General features: G+C 39.4%; 1 non-coding gene across 1 annotated transcript; it reads left to right on the top strand.

The window, feature by feature from the left end:
- Positions 1–333: 333 nt before the first annotated feature.
- Positions 334–464, top strand: LOC114903283. Its single transcript, XR_003795675.1, has one exon. It is a non-coding gene; the product is annotated as a small nucleolar RNA SNORA17 (small nucleolar RNA).
- The last annotated feature ends 7411 nt before the right edge of the window (positions 465–7875 follow it).

Here is a 7875-nt window from a genome sequence, read left to right as displayed (position 1 = left end):
GAAGAGCCAGTTCTAGACCCTCTTTTACGCTCCATCCCTTCCAGGGCACCCATATACTAGAAACGAACTAGTCATTGCCAACAGTGTCCAGAAGCCATTTAGTTTAATCCTTTATTTATATTTTTTCTGACCTTTAGGGAATAATCTCACCCTATTTTAAATAATTTTATTTTACTATTTTCATATTTATAGGATCCTTTAAAGTAATCTTGAACATTAGAAAATACAGTGAAGGTAAACTTAAGTATTATAATTTAACTCCCTGGGGAATAGTCATTCTTTAACTTCTCAATACACTATTTGATTATCCTTATCAGGTCATTTAAACTTTGTTCTGCCCCTAGAGACATTGCAGATGTGGCTGCCCTGTCACATTTGTGTCATTAGGTGGCAGAGAGAAGAGAGACTTGTCTACGCTCGGCGTTCTGGCCTGTGGACGTCTGGATGATTGATAGTCTGACTTGACAGAAAAGGACTTCCCTGGTGGTGCAGTGGTTAAGAATCCGCCTGCCAGTACAGGAGACACGGGTTCGAGCCCTGGTCCGGGAAGATGCCATATGCCACAGAGCAACTAAGCCCGTGCGCCACAACTACTGAAGCCTGCGCGCCCTAGATCCCGTGCTCCACAAGAGAAGCCACCACACTGAAAAGGCTGCACCACAACGAAGAGTAACCCCTGCTCGCCACAACTTGAGAAAGCCCGTGTGCAGCAACAAAGACCCAATGCAGCCAAAAATAAAATTAATAAATTTATAAAATAAATAAATAAATAAAATTTGTTTATCTATTTTCACTTTGGAAACAGAAAGTGCTGTCTTTAGAAAGGAGCAGATACCAGTCTACGTGCCAAACCTGGGTACGTGCCTTCTCTTTAACAGCTGGCCTTAAACAGGCCCTTTTCATACTTCAGAACAGATTGCCATGGTGATCTCGATAAAGACCTAACCCTAGTCAGATAGGAAATACTGAACTCTGCGTTTTGAACCATTCAGGTGGCTTAGGAGATGCTCAATCAACTATCTCCAAAGAAAATCCATGGAAACCACTCAAATGATGTTGCCATTTTGTTCCCAAGATTATTGTCTCCATCTGAAGATTCTTCTATGTTCTCGGGCCAAACCTAAGTCATAATAGGCTGAGGGTCAGACCCAGAGAAGAGGAGGGCTGAGGAAAAGAAAAAAGTAGCAACGTCAAACAGAAATGGGGAAGTGCATTCCTGATCGTGGGTCTCTAGCGGCTCATTGGCTTTAGGGGTTGCCAAGCCAAGGACCTCACTCTTCAGATTTGTCCAAGTGGCAGGGGACCTGGGCTGGTCCTGGAAGAAGTCTCTTCTTCATCCACAGCCATCCTAGCTGACAGCTCCTTCAAAATTAAAGAGTCTTAGGAAGAGTAGCAATTCATAAGGAGAAGCATGAATGAATTTCTTTATGTTCTATTAAAAAAAAAAAAAAAGAAAGACAACTGCCCTTATATTGACTGTCTTTTCTTATGAGTCTTCATTAGTTTGATAATTAAAGGTAACTTTTTAAAATTTAAGAACTGGTATTGAAAATGAGCTTAAACACAAACCCTATTCATCACTTTATTGTGATCAATAAGTACTTCATGAATTTGTCATTACAAGAGTGAGAGTTTCCATCTTTTTAAACTAATCTTTTTGCCATGTTCACAAATCTTGAGTTAAAGGATGCTCTAAGTATTATAAGATAGAGATGTCTTCATTTATTTTATGGTCCCTACCATTGGGCTTCAAAGTTTTGATCACAAATAAAGAGTACCCTAAACAAAATTCTGAGTTAATGAGGTTTCTTTCCACTGGGTGTGTTACACGTTGCAGACACTCCTGTTGTCACAATGCTGGTGGCCTTGGACTTGGGGATGACCAACCACACACTCAATGACACTCCTTACTGCAGCCCTGGTTTGCTCTTCAGAGACATCACAAAGGCATGGTACCCTCCCCTTCGCACTCATCCCCACGCCAACCCAAAAGAGGAACCAAAAGAGTTCTTGGTAGAAAAGAGACAGACCAGAGAGAGGATGCACAGTCCTGAATACCCTCATACACATACCTGTGTGTGCTGTACAGTGACTGGCCTCAAATCACAGTCCTAAAGACAAGATGTCTGTTCCATCTCTTGGATACTCAAAACCGAGCAGTAAATATATTTTGCAAACAGGGATACCTGCCATTTCACCAAACTACAATAATAGCTGACATTCACTAAGCTTTTCCTGTGTGCCCAGCACTGTTCAAAGTATGCTCTATGTGTCTCCAGAGAGGTTAAATAATTTGCCTAAACTGACACAACTAATAAGTGGTCTAGCTGTGATGTGAACATGAGCAGTGTTGCTCTAGAACCAGATGATTTTAATCTTTACACCAGTCTCCCTCCCTTAACTTCTCTTTACCTTGAATGTCTTCAAAATAACAACAGTACAACGTTATGATAAGGATGTTGTGAGGATCCAAATAAATAAATAAGAAAAACACTTGATACAGTGTCTAGTACAGGGGAAAAGCTCAATGAGTGTGAGTTGGTAGGAATAGTGGATAACTTGCCCAAAGTCACAGGAGTGAATGGCTGAACTAGGACTCCAATCAGGGACCCTGCTCCCAGGGTCCACCCTTAACACTACTGGTCATGCCACTCTGAGTCAGTGATGTCATAGGTAAAGTGCCCAGAACCAGGGCTGGCACAGAACAAACACTCAGGAAATGCGAGTCACACTCCTGTCTCACATCTCCCTCCTTCTTGCTGAGGGATGAACCAAGGCACAGAAACACTCTTGTTTAAGGTAATGACCAACGTTGAAAAGAGAAGCTGATTCAAATTCCACCTCATACTTCCTTTCTCATGCTTACAAACGAGACCAAAAGTACAGTCTGTAAAACAGAAGGCACAATTTTTAAAAAATATATTGTGTATTTGGCTTCCTCTTTTACTTCCCTATTATCATCTTGCCCCATTGCATTAAAACTACCAGAAGGAACGGATCCCTCGTCAGTCATGATGTATCGTCTGCCTCGTGTCAAAGAGGATGCTGAGATTAATCACATGCTCACAGTCCGCTTATGTGAGGCACACGGCACATTTCATTGTGCAATGAACAACATTTATTCATGCTGTAAGCATGAACATTCAAGTTTCAGTTCTGAAGGAAGTTAGCAACCACCCAATATGTCTTTAGCAATATAATAGCGCACTTCTAGATTTTTCTCCTTAAGAAATCTTGTACTCTAGATATTATAGAAGACAATCTTCCAACTTTGTCCTCTGATTTTTTCCCTGTGATGGAGTCACCTTTAAAATCACGAGGTGATCACTCTGGGCTTCTTGGCTTATCTAGACTGCAAATCAAAACTTAAATATAGTAGTGTGACAACTAAATAGCAAAAGAAGTCAGTTTGGCCAAATGCTTTAAGCAATAAGTCAACTCAATCAAGCCAGATATTTATTTGAATCTATTTGTTGTTAGATTAACAAGAATGAGTTTATCAGGCTTCCCTGGTGGTGCAGTGGTTAAGAATCTGCCTGCCAATGCAGGGGACATGGGTTCGAGCCCTGGTCCAGGAAGATCCCACATGCCGCGGAGCAACTAAGCCCATGCGCCACAACTACTGAGCCTATGCTCTAGGGCCCGCAAGCCACAACTACTGAGCCCACGTGCCACAGCTACTGAAGCCCACGTGCCTAGAGCCCGTGCTCTGCAACAAGAGAAGTCACCGCAATGAGAAGCCTGCGTACCGCAACAAAGAGTAGCCCCTGCTCACCGCAACTAGAGAAAAGCCCGCATGTAGCAACGAAGCCCCAACACAGCCAAAAATTAAAAAAATAAAATAAATGAAAAGAATGAGTTTATCAGTCAAAATAGCTGATCCACATGTAAACTCAACAATTGTTTGAAAAAGATAATTTCATTCACTGCAAATATCCCTTCGTAAGTTGTTGACATATTTTCAGGATAAATATGGGTTTTGCTACAATGTACATTTTAAGCATCATTAAAAGGCATGAAGTTGACTCTGCTCAGTTTTAGGAATAAAATTTTATTTTATAAAGTATTAATTTTCGAAAGAAAACCAAATTTACCATTTGAGTTATTCATGGAACCTGATTATCCAGACTACATTTCATTTGATCAGTCTAACCTTTGATTCTGTTGAAAGCAATGATAACTGACAGATAATTTTTTACCCAGGAGACCATATTAGACTGAACTCAGTACTGTTCAAGGTCACAGGATGTTCTAAAGGGAAAATAGCAATGACTGATTTAATTATTAAGAGTAGAATTAAAATAAGTCAGACAGAGAAAGACAAATACTGTGTGATATCACTTATATATGGAATCTAAAAATATACAACAAACTAGTGAATAAAACAAAAAATTAGCAGAAAAAAAAAAAAGAGTAGAACTAACCAAAGTTGGTACTTCCTCTTCTTACTCTTTAACAAAGTATACAGGTATGTCAGTTCTTAAACACTAAAAATGTTACACATACAGTCATACACAAAATTACATTTGTCAAGAGAAAGAAATCTAACTTCCACAAACTTACAAAAGATTTTCCAAATTTGCACAACTCAAGTTCAACATGCAACTTGCTATGCACTCACAGATTGCCTAGCTGAAACCATTCAAAACAAAGTATTTTCATTATGCTCCTGCGGTATAGTAGGTCAGGCGGCATTTTTTGTAGGGTGCAGAGCAATGCTCTTCCTATCTGTGCTTTATTTAAATATAATATTCTCATAGATGCTTTGACTAAAGTACGGCATGCCACTGAAGACCACTGGTCAGCCCTTGGCATGAAGAACCATTTAGAGACTTGGTCCAGGTTCCTTTCCCCTAATCTCACCAACCTTAGTCCTGGCTGCCAACTGGCCTATTTTTTTTTTTTTTTTTTCCTCCAGCTGCACCATGGAGCTTTTCCAGGGTCCAGAGCCTGCTAGAAAAGTCGGGTTCGGTTACATTTTTTATTCTCTGCAGTCAAGAACGCGTCCCTTGAAAGAAGGTGTGCCCTAGATTATAGAGCTAACCCTAAATCACACTCTGGGGGAAAATTCTCCTCTTTAGGAGCCAATCTTTGCATTACTTAGTCTTGTAAGGAGTCTGATCTTTTTGAACAGAACAGAGGAAATGCTTTTCGTGCTGAAAATGGGATCTTTGCTTTATTTGTTATTTTCCTCACAAAACATTTGCTACCTGTCTCCCCCTTCCCTAGGAATAGCCTAAGATATTAAATATGTGCACAGTAATTACAGAAAGATGTTCCAAATCTCCTTTGCAAATGTCTAAATTCTCAAAAATTTTGACAGAACATATTTTCCTTACAATATGCAGTATAGTGAAAGTTGTAATTTACTAACCTCAGGGACATATTAAGAGCTATTGCAACTAACAAAGACTTACTGTATAGCACAGGGAACTATACTCAATATCTTGTAATAACCTATAGTGGAAAAGAATCTGAAAAGGAATATATATATACATCTGAATCACTTTGCTGTACCCCTGAAACTAACACAACATTGTAAACCAACTATACTTCAATAAAAATTTAAATTAAAAAAATAAACAAAATTAAGACAACATAAAAAAAGAGCTATTGCAATCTCAATTTTGAGAAAAGAATAATAAAGAAGATTAAAGCCAATACAGGCTGAGATGTTGCATTGTTGGTTACTCACTAGCTAAGAGTTAGTTTTCTCTGATACTTGGGCATGGGCAGAAAGATGAATCACTGCTTTTCATGTGCTTTCTGTCAAAACAGTAAACTTTATTTTTTTAAAAGTATTTTAAAATATTTATTTATTTATTTTTGGCTGTGTTGGGTCTTCGTTGCTGCGCGTGGGCTTTCTCTAGTTGTGGTGAGCGGGGGCTACTCTTCGTTGCAGTGAACGGGTTTCTCATGGCGGTGGCTTATCTTATTGCAGAGCACAGGCTCTAGGCGCACGGGCTTCAGTAGTTGTGGCACGTGGGCTCAGTAGTTGTGGCTCGCAGGCTCAGTAGTTGTGGCACGAGGGCTTAGTTGCTCCGTGGCATGTGAGATCTTCCTGGATCAGGGCTCGAACCCATGTCCCCTGCATTGGCAGGCAGATTTCTCAGGGAAGTCCCCACATATACTGTTCTGAATCTTGCTTTTTTTTTTTTTAACTTATTAACTTAAAACTCGTTTCACAGTAGATGTGTATGTAGAGGGACCTCCTATTTTTAAAACTTTGATTTCCATGATTTATAAGGATATAGTACAAATTATATAAACTGTAGGCTTTTTCAGTCTTTGTGCGTCAATAGAAATGATACCACAATAAAATGTACATTCATCTTTGTCACATATACAAGTATATGTGTGAGGTAAATTCTTGTAAATAAGATTCTGATTCAAAAGACATTTGCAATTTTAGATACTTTATGTTTATTTTATAAATATAGTAGCAAAAGAATTCAAGTGGGAGTTTATCCCAGAAAATCTTTTGCAGTTAGTGAAATTAGGGTAAAACTAAGAACATTCAGAATACAACACACACAGTTTAGGTGATCTTGGTAGAGTGGTGGGACAGCAGTGATTGGAAAATGAAAGTAATTAACATGCACATGCTCTGTTGAGGGAGACTGAGGGGAAACAGGTGTTCAGCCTAGAAAAACATTTCTCAGTGGACTTCCTATGAAGTCAATGTGTCTTGGGTTTAACTTTGAAACAAATTTTAAAAATTAAAAATTGAAAATAAAAAGAAATTGCCAAGTGTAGCCATTCTTCCAACTTTTAGAGGGAGCAGGGGGCATTTAGTTGGCTACATCTCACCATTATGTCATTATCAAAGGTCTTTCCTAAACAACCTCCATGTGTCTAGATGCCATATGACTAACCAATTCCGGAACTTGAGATAGGGAATAATCCTAGAAGGCTGGGTCACCAGAAGTCAACTGATCTGCTGAGCAAGTTGGTCTTCTCTCTGTTATTACACATGGCCGTGGGACTCTTTTCCTCTTCCACCTTGCCTCTGGGGAAATTGTGTTGACTCAACTTTTCAGATTCTTCTTAGTTTCCACCTAGTAATAGAAGAGAAAGAGAATCAAAATAGTTGTATCTAAGTCAGACCTCCAACTTTAATATCACAGAGCCCATGGCCTTTTCCTTCTTAGCACTTATACGGTTGAATTTTATGTTTATCTTTTGAATAGTATTTGATTCCTACCTGTTGTAAGCTTCTTGTGGTACCAGTGGTGTTTGGTTTTCTTCAATATGCAATTCCAGCATCTTCCACAGCACCAGGCATCTAATAAGTGTTCACCAACAATTAGTGGATTAATGTGTAGGTTATAAGTAGAGTCTAACACACGAATACAGGATCGCAGAGGTAATTTGGGGCCCAGTGTACAACTGAGAGATGAGTTTAGATCATTTCATAAATCAGAGTCTGATGAAAAGGGATAAATTAATCCAGGGCTGAAGGCACGATACCTAGATCCCGCAGGTACCTTTAAATAAATCCATAATAGAGATAGCCTCCAGCTGCAGTGCCCTTCTTAGATCTATACCAGTGGTTCCTGGAAGTGTGGTCCCTAGAGCAACAGCATCAGTGTCTTCTGGGGACTGGTTGGAAATGCAAATTCTCAGCCCTCAATCAGAAATTCTGGGACCAGTGTCTTTTAATAAGCCCCCCAGGTGGTTTGGACACACTAAAATTTGAGAACCACTGAGATACACAAATCTTATCACTTTAAAATGATAGAGGGAAAAAGACCAGTAAAAAGTCTCAGTTTCTTGATGGAAATTTGAATGAAAAATGAAGGGAAGAACTGGAGACCAGAGCCTGCACAAGGTTTTTAGCTATTCAACAGTCCCCTGCTGGCATCTGAAGGCTCA

The sequence above is a fragment of the Monodon monoceros genome, unplaced genomic scaffold (assembly GCF_005190385.1).
Source record: "Monodon monoceros isolate NGI ecotype Baffin Bay Population unplaced genomic scaffold, NGI_Narwhal_1 Super_Scaffold_20, whole genome shotgun sequence".
Taxonomy (NCBI): domain Eukaryota; kingdom Metazoa; phylum Chordata; class Mammalia; order Artiodactyla; family Monodontidae; genus Monodon; species Monodon monoceros.
The sequence above is the reverse complement of the archived record's forward strand: the minus strand, read 5'-3'. Positions and strand labels throughout refer to the sequence as shown.